Below are 16575 nucleotides of genomic sequence, written 5' to 3' on the forward strand. Positions count from 1 at the left end.
CCCTAACCTATACATCTTATGACACTGAGGGTCAATTTAGCATGGCCAATCAACTTATCCCGCACATCTTTGGACTGTAGGAGGAAACCGGAGCACCCGGAGGAAATTTACACAGGCATTAGGGGAGAAGGTGCAAACTCCACACAGTCACCCAAGGTTGGAAAAGAATCTGGGTCCCTGGTGCTGTGAGGCAGCAGTGCCAACCACCATGCCACCCATTTCTACCTCTCTTCAGCTCTGAGGAAGAGTTGTATGGACTCAAAACGTGTTCCTCTCTCTGCAGATGCTGCTGGATATTTCCAGCATTTTCTGTTTTAAACTCTCTATTTCATATTCATTTGCTGAGCGCGCTGGGAAGACATTCTCTGAAATATGATGTCCGAAATTTCACTCACACTCTGGCAGCACTTATTCCACAAATCCTCCGAGGACTTCACCCAAAATGAGGAAGCACTGGCCTACTTCCACTTGGCAATGGGAGAAAGGGGATTCTTGGGTACAGTCATAATGCTAAAGGACCCCTTTGATCTGCATGAGGAATTGGAGGAAACCATCAGGGCAATGCCAGCACAGTGGCACAGTGGTTAGCACTGCTGCCTCACAGCGCCATGGACCCGGGTTCGATTCCCGGTTTGGGTCACTGTCTGTGTGGAGTTTGCACCTTCTCCCAGTGTCTGGTGCTCCGGTTTCCTCCCACAGTCTGGTTAGGTGCATTGGCCATGCTAAATTCTCTCTCAGCGTACCAGAACAGGCGCCAGAGTGTGGTGACTCGGGGATTTTCACAGTAAGTTCATTGCAGTGTTAATGTAAGCCTACTTCTGACAAATAAATAAACTTTACTTTTAGCTGCTCCTGGAGAGAGAGAGAGAGACAGACAGATAGAGAGAGAGAGACATGGGGCAAGGATTCTACTTTCTCCCTCGAGAACCATTAGACCAAAGATATAGGAGCAGAATTAGGCCATTAGGCCCGTAGAGTCTGCTTCGCTATTCAATCATGGCTGATAAATATCTCAAGCTCATTCTCCTGCCTTTTCCCCATAACCTTACCAATCAAGAACCTATCTATCTCTGTCTTAAATATACTCAATGACCTAGCCTCCACAGCCTTCTGCAGCAATGAATTCCATAAATTTACCACCCTCTGGCTGAAGAAATTCTGCCTCATCTCGGTTCTAAAGGGCCATCCCTTTATTCTGAGGCTGTGCTCTCAGGTCCTAGTCTCGCCTACTAATGGAAACATCGTCCCCACATCCACTCTATGCTGGCCTTTCAGTATTCTACATTTGTTCTCCTGTAGACTTCCTCCACCTGGACCTCCAGTGCTGTGTCCAAGTTTCTGTGCATTTTCTCTCTCCGTCCCTGAGCCACCCTGCAATGTGCTACAATTTCCCAGCCAGCATTTGAATACAAAACCTGGAGATTTCTGGGTTAGCAACTCCAGACAAGGTCAAATCATGGCAACCAGCAATTAAAAGGAATATGGTGTGCTGAATCCGACCTTTCAAACTGCACCCATTTAGCACACGTTTCTACTCTTTAGCCAGCATAACCCTCACTGCCTCAAATGTTTTAAAGTTTATTTATTAGTGCCACAAGTAGGCTAACATGAACACTGCAGTGAAGTTACTGTGAAAATCCCCTAGTCGCCACACTCCGCTGCCTGTTCGGGTACACTGACGGAGAGTTTAGCACGGCCAATGTACCTATTCAGCATGTCTTTCGGTCTATGGATGGAAACTAGAGGGAGCACCCGGGGGAAACCCATGCAGACACGGGGAGAATGTGCAGACTCCGCACAAACAATGATCCAAGCCAGGAATTAAACCCAGGTTCCTGGAGCTGTAAGGCAGCAGTGTTAATCACTGTGCCACCGCACAAATGATAGTTTAATGACTCTAAATGCTCATTTTTATTTGTAAAGAGGGGCCTGCAGAAGAAATGGGAGGCTTTCATCGGAACCCGATAGCGTGCACTGATTTCCACTGATTTTTTTTTACATGGGCGAGATTCACAGGAAACTTTGGCTGAAGTACAGCACAGAACTAATGGAAACGTTGGCACAATTTGCCGGTCACGCCATTTGAGAAGATTCCAGACCATGTGTGTCAACCAAAGTTGAAACCATTTCGAGGCAACCCAAAATATGGAGTGAAATGTCCCATTAGTGTTACCTTTGACCTTCACGGGGCACTCCAACTTCCTGTTGCTCTGATGTGAATGTGGCATGTAGCCACCGTCACCCTGGTAATGAACAATGGGCAAACAGTGTCTGTATTCAGAAGCGGAATACAGAAATTGTATTCCACGCTTAACCCTTTTGCTGTTTGAATCTCATTGACCCAATGCCCCGCGAGCAGCACATAGCCTGGATTGTTCAGACGTTCTCCCAAACGTTGCTATTCTCGTGCTGGTTTCCCTTTTTCATTTTTGCTGCAATTCATTACATGCTGACTAAAATGATCGTCTGCGGTAATTGCAACTGACAGTCAGTCACTCAGACTACTGACCCCCCACCTTTATCATGACAGACAAATGACAGTCGGTCCCACTAGAAATGAAAATGCTTTCCTTGTTTTTCCCTGTTAGGTCCACAACCCCTTTTGTCACTTCCGAAAATGTGGTTTTACACATAAGAAGGTGTTAGGCCATGACTGCCTGCATGTTATGACAGATAACATCATCAAATTGTATCTGTCTGGTGGTGTGATTGGCAGCCTTGCCAGCAACTGCCTGCATGACCGCACAAATTACTGAAACCCTGCTTCAGAAATTAATTTCTTAAATAAGAACATTCTGATAAGATTTGTATATTTAGCCTCATAATCAAAGGAGACTGCTTCTAAAACAAAATAAGCAGTTTAAAATAAAACATTTCCAGTGCACTTGGTCTGAATATGTTTGCATCAATTTCCAATTTAACGTTGGCTCGAAATACAGGTTTGACAGGTCTGATTTTCATCTGGTGAGGAATAATGCCAGGGAGTGATGAAGGTGTCTGGGGCTCTGGAACATTCTGTCCAGGGAGTGTCAATGGGTGGGAGTTTCTAGCCATTCCAGCCAGTAGGAGCTTCTGGTCGCGCTGAAGGCGATTCTCCCCCCACCCCTCCCCCCCACCCCGTGGCATGTTCTCCGATGGCACGACAGGTGAGCCATGCAATCTGCCATAGACATTGGCAGGACTGGCTTTCTTCACTGTAGGGGTGCGGGGGGGGGGGGGTGCCGGCACAGTGGTTAGCACTGCTGCCTCACAGCGCCAAGGACCCGGGTTCAATTCCAGCCTCAGGTCACTGTCTGGGTGGAGTTTGCACATTCTCCGGTTTCCTCCGGTTTCCTCTCACAGTCCAAAGACGTGCAGGTTAGGTTGGTTGGCCATGCTAAATTGCTCCTTAGTGTTAGGGCGATTAGTAGGGTAAATATGTGGGGTTACAGGAATAGAGCCTGGGTAGGATAGTGTTTGGTGCAGACCCGATGGGCCGAATGGCCTCCTTCTGCACTGTAGGGATTCTATGGACTGGAATTTCCTGCCAGAAATCACGCCATGGGGGAATGGGGGCTGGAAAATCCCATCTCATGGGTGCATTCAGACATAGATTGTAAGGAAAATTTTCCAGCCATTCATACACCATCACCACTACAAATGAGGGCAGAGAATTTGGCGCTCAGCCAAATCTCCAATCACTGCAACGGGACCAGAGAATCCTGCTGGCGTAAACAGCCAGAAAATTCCAGCGCAAATCCAACCCACATAAAGCCTATACTTGTGCTTGGATTATTCTCAAAGATTTTAAGCTCCTGGCCCGTGAGGGAGTTGCCACACAACTCCCTGCTACTGAGTTAAGAAAGGGGACTGACTCCTGATTCCTCTGCAATGGTACTTGTTGGAAAGTGCAGATGCAAGCATCAGGTGAGGACTGGCTGAACTTAACTGTGACGCCCTCCTCCATGCTCAAATGGCCTGTGGGCTGATTTTCAACTGCTGTAACTTGGCAGAATCAAATTTTCATCCCATTGATTTCACTGACAGGCAGCTGATTTGAAATGCTGGTTTTCCACCTGGGGCCAAGTTAATATAAAGGATGGTCAGTTATGACAGAGGGCATCCAGAGTCAGAAAACTCAGTGGCATTGATATTAAAACCATCATGATGGGCAGAAGTGGGTTGTGGGGGGGGAGAGGAAAAGTTTTTAAATGAGAAACACATCCCAAAACCACTGCGTGAGCTTGCTGCTGGTTTTATGCTTTAAATTTTAAGTTTATTTATTCGTGTCACAAGTAGGCTTACATTAACACTGCAAAGAAGTTACTGTGAAAATCCCCTAGTTGCCACACTCTGGCACCTGTTTGGGTAACACTGTGGGAGAATTTAGCATGGCCAGCGCGTCTTTCGGATTGTGTGAGGAAATCGGAGCACAAGAAGGAAACCTACACAGACACAGAGAGAACGTGCAAATTCCACACAGACGGTGACCCAAGCCGGGAAACGAACCCAGGTCCCTGGCGCTGTGAGGCAGCAGTGCTAACCACTGTGCCACCGTGCCGCCCATACGGTGGCGGGTGGCATGCTGTGTGTGTCGTTCCCTGGATGTTTGGGATACTTGATTAACATATTTAAATCAAACTTCCATAGAGCAATTTGACAATTGTCTGGTGGATTTTCCAGAACTCGGGAAATCGGGCAGTGTTAGGGAGACGAAAGCTGCCAGTTTAAGAAACTCAGTGCCTGCTTGTGGGCCAGGCTTCATTCAGTCTCCACTCTGCTGTTTGAGGCCTCCTCTCTCCACAGCCCTGCTCCCCCATGATCAGTGCCTACATTCACACCCTCCTGAATGATACTCTCTTGTTCCCACCGAACCAACCCCAGAATGTGCTTCCTGCCTCCAAATTGCTGAGGGCCATCTAGGGGGTTCCTGGTAGTGGCCGCCTGTCACTGCCTGACAGCTGACTAACCTGGCTGACTAAAATGGTTGGACAAAATTGTAATGATGATCTTCTGTTAAAATTGGCAGAATGACTGCGTCTTTGGCCTTGCTGGCTTTTCCCCTGTTTTACAGCACTCCACTGCACCCTCCCCCCACAACCCTGTAAATGAAGGAGGGGGGGAGCAAGTGCCTTTGAAAGAGAAGGTTTTTGTTGGAGTGGGGGCAGGGCAACAGCAGTGAGATGGGGTGTTGAGCAGGGGTAATTTGCTTTCATCAAGGCAACGAATGTCACTGTTACAACATGCATTGTTAACTCTGGGGTTTACAAATGGTTACCTTCCAAAAGAGGAAGAGAAAATAAGATTTACTAGAGGACTCTCACTATCTCTATGAAGAGTCAGAAAACAAGACACCTGCTTGTAATAGCAGGATACAAGGAAGGCCATGGTCCCCTGTTTTAGTTTGTGATCCTAAAATTGAGCAGTTTTGTGCCACAAGCCTATGTCTACTCTGAACTGAACTGGACTGAGACACAAACAAAGCGTCCTTTCATGCATTGGTTAAAGTGTAGAATAGATCATTTTTTACTCAAGTTAACATTTTAAAAAATGATAAATTTGTGCAACATGGAGGCACAGTGGTTAGCACTGCTGACTCACATCGCCAGGGACCCGGGTTCAATTCCCGGCTTGGGTCACTATCTGCAGAGTCTGCATGTTCTCCCCGTTTGTGCGTGGGTATTCCCCGGGTGCTCTGGTTTCCTCCCACAGTCTGAAAGACGTGCTGGTTAGGTGCATTGGCCATGCTAAATTCTCCCTCGGTGTTACCCAAACAGGCGCTGGAGTGTGGCGACTAGGAGATTTTCACAGTAATTTCATTGCAGTGTTAATGTAAGCCTACTTGTGACACTAATAAATAAACTTTAAAGTTTAAAAGATGATCTCTGTAGAATTAGTTTGATTTTGCCAACTACAATAGACATTTATACCTTATAGACCAGGCTGCGTCAGAGTTTCGGGCTCTTTCAGATTGCTAAATGTGATACTTTATAAAGTCAGGATAGGGCAATGATTTAGGCTACAGTTGACTGCCAAAATTGTGAAAGCTTTTTACAAATTTCGCCTATTCCTTATGGCTGCCTCTCTTTTAGTGTCATCAGAAAATTGACCAAGCTTGATTTTGATATTCATGTCATTTATTCAGAAGGATTGGAAATAACTAGAGGGGCATTCACTCTCTCATACTCACTCAACATCTCCCCTGCTCTGACATTACACTTCTCAAGGATATTCTCAATTTTCTTCTTTCTTAACAGACTTCTTATCCAGTTCCGCGCTACCGTGGATTCTTGCAGCTTTAAGTTGAACTAGAAGTCTTTTGTCCAGAATTTTATATTTAGTACCTCCTGCCAACCCCCTCTCCTCGACCTCACTGGATCTTCCACTTCTACACCTATTCTGGCTCAGTCTAATTAAAAGATTACAGTACAGGTAAAGCTCCAGCTCACACCTTTAGAGGTTCCAATTTTTTTTATCTCTTATCGATGTTCAATTGATGTGTGTGTAGTTTTCCAAATGAGGTATGTTGAACCTCTTTTAGAAATAGGATACTATATTGGTGTCTTCCAGTTCTGTAATATCTCCTCAGGCTCATACCTGAGGAGATATTAATAGCTCCATAATAATTTTCAATTGCACACAACCTTGAATAACTCGAATAACAGACATTTTGAGAAAGATAATTAATTTGGATGAAACTGTATCATTACAGATGCCGATCGCAAAATGTAATGCCATTTTGCAATAACATGACTGACAAAGAAAAATTCAAATCTAGTATGTGGCACTATGTTTGGTTGGCACAATATTGGGTAGGATTTCCCCCCTCCCTTCCCCTGCAATGTGTTTTGCGGTGGCGGAGGTGGCTTACCATCTTCTGGTCCCGCCACTCTCAACAGGGTTACACATTGTTCACATCTTTGGCCACTGAGAAACACCTGGCAGCGGGGAGTGGGGGGGAGGAGGGGGGAGCCATTGGCAGGACTGAAAGATCCCACTGACAGGAACGTCTGGAAAATCCCACCCATAGGATGGTGATGTTAGAAAATTTTACTATTGTTGCATTACTGACTGCATTTAAAAAGTTGCGGATTCCCTACGTGCCTGCTACGCGTATCATTGGAAGACATCAAAATACTATTAACTGCTTTCTGTCCTCCGCAAAAGTAATGGGAAGCAGAGTTCCATACTAATAGTCCAGGACATTTAGAGAATTTATCATGAAAGGAATCTTGAGATACTATTGCTATATCATTGAGTTAATGAGATCTCAATGACCACCAATTTGTTTGTCTTGAATAATCTCTATCTTGAGGAAGTACTTAAATTATCAGCTAAAAAGAGGAGGTTTAGGTCGGGACAAGGTCAAATTTCAAAATTACAGAACAACATTGGCTGGAATCTTGTTGGTAGTGTTAAGTGTCCCTGCGGTAGGATTGGAGGTCTGTGGGACCTCCACTCATAGGCAAGAGAGTTGGGCTGGCGCAATGATGCAGCGGCTCGCCAGCTAGATATTCATGAATGAGGTACCTGGGTGGAGCCTATGGATTAATATGTGGGAGCCAAGTTTATGCTGTGAAAGCTGCAGGAATATTTTGAGTAATCTGAAATATCCCCTTAAAAGGCTACCACTGCTTCTCTATTGATCTTTCCTCCAGCCTCGTATCCCAGTTCATTTCAGCTAGCTCAGCTTTCATGCCCACATAGTTGTCCTTATTTAAGCTTGAAATACTAGTCCTAGACCCACTCTTGCCCCTTTCAAACTGGAGGTAAAATTCAATCATATTGTAGTTGCTGGCACCTATGGGTGCCTTAACTCTGAAATCATTAATGAATCTTTTAACACTACATAATCCCCATAACCTGCTCTCTGGTTGGTTCCAGAACATGCTGCTCTAAGAAACTATATTAAAAGTATTCTATGATCTTTTTGTCTAGGCTACTACTGTCAATCTGATTTTTCCAGGTTATATGTAGGTTGAAATTACCCACGATTATTGACATCCCTTTATTACAAGCCCCAATATTTCTTCGAGTGTACTTTGACCTACATTATGTTTATTTTTAGGGGGCCTGTGGACCACTCCTGATAGTGACTTCTTTCCCCAATTATTCTTCATCTCCACCCAAACTGATTCTACATCCTGGTCTCCTGAGCCAAGGTCACCTTTAACTATTGCCTTAATGCCATCCTTAACTAATTGTGCTACCCCTCCACCTTTACCTAGCAGAGATGCTGAGTGGCATTTCTGATTCTCTTGACATGTGCAGGTTTCTATTTTAGATAACCTTAGGCTTTTAGATAGCAATAGGCCTGAGGATTGGGAACAGTTTAAAATTCAGCAAGGGAGGACCAAGGAATTGATTAAGAAGGGAAAAATAGAGTATGAAAGAAAGCTAGCAGGGAACATAAAAACTGACTGTAGAAGTTTCCATAGATAGGTAAAGAGAAAAAGATTGACAAAAACAAATGTAGGCCCCTTACAGTCAGAAACAGGGGAATTCATAATGGGGAATAAAGAAATGGTGAGGAATTAAATTTGTTCTTTGCTTCAGTCTTCACAAAGAAAGACGTGAATAATGTACCAGAAGTGCCGAGAGAAACAATTTTTAGAGAAGAGCTGAAGGAAATCAGCATTAGTAGAGAAATGGTTTTGGAGAAATTAATGGGATTGAAAGTGGATAAATCTCCAGGTCCTGATAATCTTCATCCCAGAATACTTAAGGAAGTGGCCCTAGAAATGGTATATCCATTGATGGTTATTTTCCAAAATTCTTTGGACTCTGGAATAGTTCCTACAGATTGGAGGGTAGTTAATGTAAGCCCACTATCCAAAAAGGGAGGTAGAGAGAAAACAGGGAACTATAGATCAGTGAGCCTAACGTCGGTACTGGGGAAGTTGCTAGAATCTATTATCAAGGATTTCATAACTCGGTATTTGGAATATCGAGTTATGTTGAATATAATCAAGCAAAGTCAGCATGGACTTACAAAAGGGATATCATGCATGATGAGTATATTGGAATTTTTTGAGGATGTAACTAGTAGAGTTGACCGAGGAGAACCAGTAGATGTGGTTTATCTAGACTTTGAGAAGGCTTTCGATGAGGTCTCATGTAACAGACTACTATGTAAATTTAAAGCACATGGGTTTGCAGGTAATGTCTTGAGATGGATAGAAAGCTGGTTAGCAGATAGGAAGCAAAGAGTTGGCATAAATGGATCTTTTTCTGATTGGCAGTCAGTGACTAGTGCAGTTCCTCAGGGATCTGTGCTAGGATCCCAACTATTCACATTATATATTAGTGATTTGGAAGAGGGAATTGGATGTATTATCTCCAAATTTGCAGACAATACAAAGTTGGGGTGGGAGGGTGAGCTATGAGGAGGATGCAGAGATGCTTCAGCGTGATTTGGACAGGCTGATTGTGTGGGCATTGACATGGTAGATGCAGAATAATGTGGTTAAATGTGAGGTTATCCACTTAGGTAGCAATAATAGGAAGACAGATTATTACTTGAATGGGTGTAAATTAAGAAAGGTGGATGCTCAACGAGACCTTGGTGTCCTCGTGCATCAGTCGCTGAAATTAAGTGCGCAGGTACAGCAGACAGTAAAGAAGGCAAATGTTGGCCTTCATAGCAAGGGGATTTAAGTATAGAGATAGGGATGTTTTACTGCAATTGTATTGGACTTTGCTGAGGCCACATCTGGAATATTGTATGCAGTTTTGATGTCCTTATCTGAGGAAGGATGTCCTTACTATAGAGGGAGTACAGAGAAGGATTATCAGGCTGATTCCTGGAATGACGGGTCTGTCATATAAGGAGAAGTTAAGTTGGTTAGGATTATATTCATTGGAGTTTAGGAGAGTGAGAGGAGATCTCATGGAAACTTATAAAATTCTAATAGGGTTAGACAGGGTGGATTCAGAAAGATTGTTCCCAATGGTGGGGGAGTCCGGAACTAGGGGTCATAGTTTGAGGATAAGGGGTAAATGTTTTACAGCTGAGGTGAGGAGAAATTTCTTCACCCAGAGGGTGGTAAATGTGTGGAATTCGTTCCCACAGAATGCAGTTGAGGACAAAACGGTGTCTGATTTCAAGAAGAAATTAGGTATAGCTCTTGGGACTAAAAGGATTAAGGGATATGGGGATCAGAATATTGAATTCAATGATCAGCCATGATCAAAATGAATGGCGGAGCAGGCTCGAAGGGCCAAATGGCCTACTCCTGCTTTTAGTTTCTATGTTTCTATGCGTGCAGCTAGTTGGTTAGGCCTTCTGTGCTGGCTGCATCCTGAAATCATTTGAATGAAGAGTCAGCTGGAAGTTTAGGTCAACACAAACAGAAAATGCTGGAAAAACTCACCAGGTCTGACAGCATCTGTGGAGGGAGAATAGAGCCAACGTTTCAAGTCAGCTCTGACAAAGGGCCATCCTGACTCATAACGTTGGCTCTATTTTCCTTCCACAGATGCTGTCAGACCTGCTGAGATTTTCCAGCATTTTCTGTTTTTGTTTCCGATTCCAGCATCCACGGTATTTTGCCTTTATCCTGGAAGTTTAGGTGGTGCCTGCCTCAGTGAGATCCCACCTGAAGAAGGGGCTTGGAGCTCCGAAAGCTTGTGTGGCTTTTGCTACCAAATAAACCTGTTGGACTTTAACCTGGTGTTGTTAAACTTCTTACTGTGTTTACTCCAGTCCAACGCCGGCATCTCCACATCAGTGAGATTGGTCATGGAGGTAATCCTTATCCCGGCCTCCACGCTTGAAGATGGGCCTTGGTGCATTTTATCTCACTGTATCAAATCATGAAAACTAAATGTCCGGGAGGGAATTAGCTGTCTCTCTCTGTCTCTTTGATAAATCATCCTCAGGGTCTCTGGATTTTACTTTACTGTTTTACCTTCACCTCTGCTGATTTTTTTTACACACACATACACGCACAGAGCAGTGTCTGTGCACTTGACCTTGAACTGGCCAATCAAGCAACTTTGCTGCTGTTTGTTGCTGCTGATTCCCATTAGGATTCATCGACTGGCCTCTGTTGCTTTGGGCTGTCAGCTGTTGATGACTACTCTGAACCAATGCAGTGAAAAAAAAAAGCTCCGACTGGAACACCACTAACTTTTCACGGCTGTTGCTGAACCAGGAAGTGGTGGAATTGAGATCCTGTAACGCGATTTGTTATTTGGGCACATCTGTAACTTTTTGGAACAAGATGAGGAAGCCCTAAAATCTGCCAGGAGTGCAATGCTGTAAACTGCCTGCCAGTTGCCTCCCCTTCTGTCTGAAAAGGTCAAATCCACGCAATGCCCTCAGAATTCCAGTTTCTGAATTGTTCTCAGGGTTAAACAAATACATTATCTAAATTAACGTTTAAAGCCTCTCGGCCTTCCTTCAGATATATGACTATTCATGACTCCATCTGCTGCGCTATTTCACTAAAAATAGAATTCTTTGGCCTCCGCTCCACCATTATTTAGTCCCTCAGGCGTGTTGAGAAATGCTCCAGTCCTGTTTTCGACCAGCACCCAACATTACCACAAAAGGTCAATACCCAAAGTATACTTTGTTTACAGTTAAGAAGAAGACTCTTTAACCGGCATCTGTGCATTCCTCTTTCATTCTCTCTCCACCCCCCGTTCCCCCCCACACCACCCCCCCCCCGCCCTCTCCATCCCCCCATCCCCCCCCCCATTTGTTTTCTCTCTCCTTTCGAATACTGTACATGAATTCCGATCTGATCGTAGAACTGTTGGTGCTTGTATTGCAGCTGCATGCATTGTTAGGACTTGCCAAGGCTCATTAAAGCTCTAAGCGATAAGCAGTGAAGGACAAATTACACTACTGTATCTGGGAAAAAGAAAAGTTACATGTCACATTTTTCATAAAGTATTTGCTTTTGTTTGGTAACAATTCTGGCCGTTTAAAGTTTTAATGCTTAAACATTATCTGCCGTTATCAGCCTTGTTGAAAATAGGCAGCGTTCAGTCTTTTTTCACTCCCACATTAACAGTTGACTACCCAAGGGCTAAATGTGAGGTTGAAGCTTTTAATTAACAATGGGAGGCAAGGCAGCCATTGAATGCACTCACCCTTTCTCTCCTTGTAATGTTGTGGCAAAAATCGTGGAGTCAAATCTCATTAACAAACCTGACAATAGGACCTGTGGACTCTATACTGCTTATCAGGAGAACCTGCTATGTAACAGCCTCTCTTAGGAATATGATGACTCAGAACATAAATACTGCACAAAAGGAGCTTTTATATTGGCGTTGTTTGTAATTCGAATTCTAGCAGGCCAGCATCTGTGAGCCAGCTCCCATTGTTTATATCTGGGTCAAATACCCCCACAGCAGAATTACAGGCCCAGATTTTCATGGACCAGGATGTCCAACATTGGGATCGAAGGGTAGGATTTAGCTATCAAAATGTTGGCTGCCATTACAAGGATGTTATTCTCCCAGAATCCCAATTAAAATGGTGGGAGTATTAAAGACTGTACAGTTAGAGTGGGTTGAAAGAAAAATACACACACGACAGGTTGGCGTTCCCAATGACTTGTCGGGTTGTTTGTGATGCTGAGCTATAGAAGTAAGGAGATCCCAGGTACACGTTAGGGCTTTCCAACCACTGGTCTTACAAGATGGAATATTTACTTTCAGTTTGCCAGTGCCTGCCCTCAAGACCTATGTGTTGGAGCCAGATGGTCTTTCACCCCCAGAACCCCAACATCAAAGCAGTTGGTGCCTTGCTCATGGAATCATTCGGCCCATTGAGTTTACACTGATTCTCCAACGGAGCATCTTACCGATGCTCACCCCCACCCTATCCCCGCAACCCCACACATATAATGCCCCTAACCTTCACATCTTTGGACACTACAGGGCAGTTTAACATGGCTAATCCACATAACCTGCACATCTTTGGACTGTGGGAGGAAACCAGAGCGCCCAGAGGAAACCCAAGCAGACACTGGCAGAACGTGCAAACCCCACACAGTCACCCAAGGCCAGAATTGAACCTGGGTTCCTGGCACTGTGAGGCAGCAGTGCTAACCAATGTTGGCTGATCTCACCAAGGCTGCCAAATCTACAGCTACCTGCATGTCCATGGACAAGTGAAGAAAAATATCAATCACAATTCCTGATTAATATCCAATGATCCTTGCAGGAAAGTGTGAGTGTGTGTGTGTGTATGTGTGTGTGCCTGTTTATGTGTGAAGGGAGTTGAAGGAGTTTGTGTGTGTGTATGTGCGTGTGTGTGTACGAGGTATTGTGAATATGTGTGAGAAAGTGTGTGCGCGCGGGAGTGCGAGTATGTGTGACAGAGAGTGCAGGTGTGTGTGTGAGAGAGTGTGAATGTGTATGAGAGTGTAAGTGCATGTGAGAGAGAGAGAATGTGTGTGTGTGTGAGAGAGTGAGTGTGTATGAGAGAGTGCGAGTGTTTGCAAGAGAGTGTGAGAATTTGAGAGAGTGTGAGTGTGAGAGTATGAGAGCGTATAAGGGAGCATCAGTGTGGGGGGTGGGGTGTATGTGGGGGGGGTATACGTGAGGGGAGGTGTGCATGTGAAGGAGGTGTGTATGTGAATGGGGGTGTATGTGAGGGGGGTGTATGTGAGGGGGTGTGTATGTGAGGAGGTGTGTATGTGAGGGGGTGTGTATGTGAGGGGGTGTGTATGTGAGGGGGTGTGTATGTGAGGGGGTGTGTATGTGAGGGGGTGTGTATGTGAGGGGGTGTGTATGTGAGGGGGTGTGTATGTGAGGGGGTGTGTATGTGAGGGGGTGTGTATGTGAGGGGGTGTGTATGTGAGGGGGTGTGTATGTGAGGGGGTGTGTATGTGAGGGGGTGTGTTTGTGAGGGGGTGTGTTTGTGAGGGGGGCTGTGTATGTGAGGGGGTCTGTTTGTGAGGGGGGGTGGATGTGAGGGGGTGTGTTTACGAGGGGGGTGTGTTTGTGAGGGGGGTGTGTTTGTGAGAGGGAGGTGTATGTGAGAGGGGGTGTGTATGTGAAGGGGGTGTATGTGAAGGGGTGTGTATGTGAGGGGGGTGTATGTGAGGGAGGTGTATGTGAGGGGGGGTGTATGTGAGGGGGGGTGTATGTGAGGGAGGTGTATGTGAGGGGGGTGTATGTGTGGGGGGTGTATGTGAGGGGGGTGTATGTGAGGGGGGTGTATGTGAGGGGGGTGTATGTGAGGGGGTGTATGTGAGGAGGGGTTGTATATGAGAGGGGTGTATGTGAGGGGGGTGTATGTGAGGGGCAGTGTGTACGTGGGGGGGGGTGTGTATGTGAGGAGGGGTTGTATATGAGAGGGGTGTATGTGAGGGAGTTGTATGTGAAAGGGGGGGGGTGTATGTGAGGGGGGAAGTGAAGGGGTGTGTATGTGAAGGGGGTGTATGTGAGGGGGGTGTATGTGTGGGGGAGGTGTATGCGAGAGGGGGGTGTATGTGAAGGAGGGGTGTATGTGAAGGAGGGGTGTATGTGAGAGGGGGGTAAAAGTGAAGGGTGGGGGGAAGTATGTGAAGTAGGAGGGTATGTGAAGTGGGGTGTGTATGTGAGCGGGGGTGTGTATGTGAGGGGGGGTATATGTGAGAGGGGTGTATATGAGAGGGGTGTATGTGAGGGGGGTGTATGTGAGGGGGGTGTGTGTGAGGGGGAGTGTATGTGAGGGGGAGTGTATGTGAGGGGGAGTGTATGTGAGGGGGGTGTGTGGGGGGTGTGTGTGAGGGGGAGTGTATGTGAGGGGGGTGTGTGGGGGGTGTGTGTGAGGGGGAGTGTATGTGAGGGGGGTGTGTGTGAGGGGGAGTGTATGTGAGGGGGAGTGTATGTGAGGGGGAGTGTATGTGAGGGGGTGTGTATGTGAGGGGTGTGTGTATGTGTGGGGTGTATGTATGTGAGGGGTGTGTGTATGTGAGGGGGGTGTGTATGTGAGGGGGGGGTGTATGTGAGGGGGTGTATATGAGGGGAGGGTGTATGTGAGGGGGTGTATGTGAAAGGGCTGTGTATGTGAGGGGGGTGTATGTGAGGGGGGGTGTATGTAAGGGGGGTGTGTATGTAAGGGTGTGTGTCTGTGAGGGGGCATGTCTGTGAGGGGGGGTGTCTGTGAGGGGGGGTGTGTCTGTGAGGGAGTTGAGTCTGTGAGGGGGAGTGTGTATGTAAGGGGGTGTGTCTGTGGGGGGGGTGTCTGTGAGGGGGGGGTGTCTGTGAGGGGGGGTGTCTGTGAGGGGGGGGGGGGGTGTTTGTGAGGGAGAGCTCTCTATTTGAGTGGGCGTGTGTTTATGTGAGTGGGTGTGTACACATGAGGGACCGAAAGTGTGGAGTGTGTGTGAGAGGATGTGTATGTGATGGAGTGTAAATGTGAGGGAGTGTGTATGCATGAAGGAGTATGTATGTGTCTGTGAGGGAGTGTATGAGGGAGTACGTGATGGAGTGTGAGTGTGAGGGAGAATATGTATGTTGGGCGGGATTTTCTGCTGCCCCCGTGATGTGTTTTGCAGCAGCGGCCCACTATTTGTCAGCAGTGGGATCTTCCTGTCCCACCGCTATCAACAGGTTTTCCCATTGTTCACATTCTTTACCGCTGGGGAACCCACGGCGGGGGTGGGGGGGTTGGGGGGTCACCGGTTCGTGGGACAGGACAATCTTGCCGGCGGGAACAACCAGAAAGTTTGGACCATTGTATCTATGGCTGTTGGGTGAAGGCAAAAAAAAGGGCAGAAAAAAATAAGCTACCAACACCCACTGCTCAGGCTCACTCGTGGTCTTTCGGGTTGGGTACTGAAGGAGAATCCATGACCATGGAATGTCCCACAGTATAAACACAATCATACGTGAGGGAGGCAGTGAACTATGAGGCAGAACAGAGGGAAACGTGCTGCTTCAGCATTGTCATTGCTTGCCTTCAATCCAGCTGGCTGATAAGTCATAGGCAGCATGGCCATAATTTCCTGCTAATGTTTAACCTGTGGGTAAAGCTTCCCACACTGGCAGTACAGAAAATCACAACTTAATAACTGCTAGGCACGCACACATGCACGCAGACACACATGCACACACGTACATACACCCACACGCGCGCACAAACGCTCACACACACTCACAAGCGTAAATGGCTTGCTTTTATATAATGTTTTTCACATCCATAGCACTTCACAGCCAACTATTAACTTTTCAAGCATTGTTGCTGTAATTTTATAAAACAAACATGGCAGCCAATTTGCACATAAAAGGCCCCACCACCAGATTCATCACCAAATAACCTGTTTTGGTAAAGTCAGTCGAAGGATAAATGTTGTCCAGGATGCAGGGAGGGTCGTGCCATAGGAATTCAACAGAGCTTAGTTTCACACCCTCGCTGACAGTGCAGCACCATCTCAGTACTGCACCTGGGCGCAAACATACACATAGCTACAGGCAATAAATGGCTGTACACAGACAAATCCATTTGCTCTGGGACTTCCATTACCGTAAAGATCATCATCTCCCAGTGCGGCGGTTTTGTACAGCCTATGACACTAGCCAGTGTCATTCCCACATTCCATGGGATTTACTGGCAGGGTTCACCTCTGTCTATTCATTTAGCCTTTAGGA

The 16575-nt window shown here is 46.1% G+C and overlaps 1 protein-coding gene across 19 annotated transcripts in view; it reads right to left on the reverse strand.

Moving 5' to 3' along the window:
• The window catches only part of sox6 (SRY-box transcription factor 6), a 636409-nt gene that overhangs the window by 100408 nt on the left and 519426 nt on the right, over positions 1-16575 (reverse strand). The window lies entirely within an intron of this gene.

The sequence above is a fragment of the Mustelus asterias genome, chromosome 9 (genome assembly GCF_964213995.1).
Source record: "Mustelus asterias chromosome 9, sMusAst1.hap1.1, whole genome shotgun sequence".
Lineage (NCBI taxonomy): Eukaryota > Metazoa > Chordata > Chondrichthyes > Carcharhiniformes > Triakidae > Mustelus > Mustelus asterias.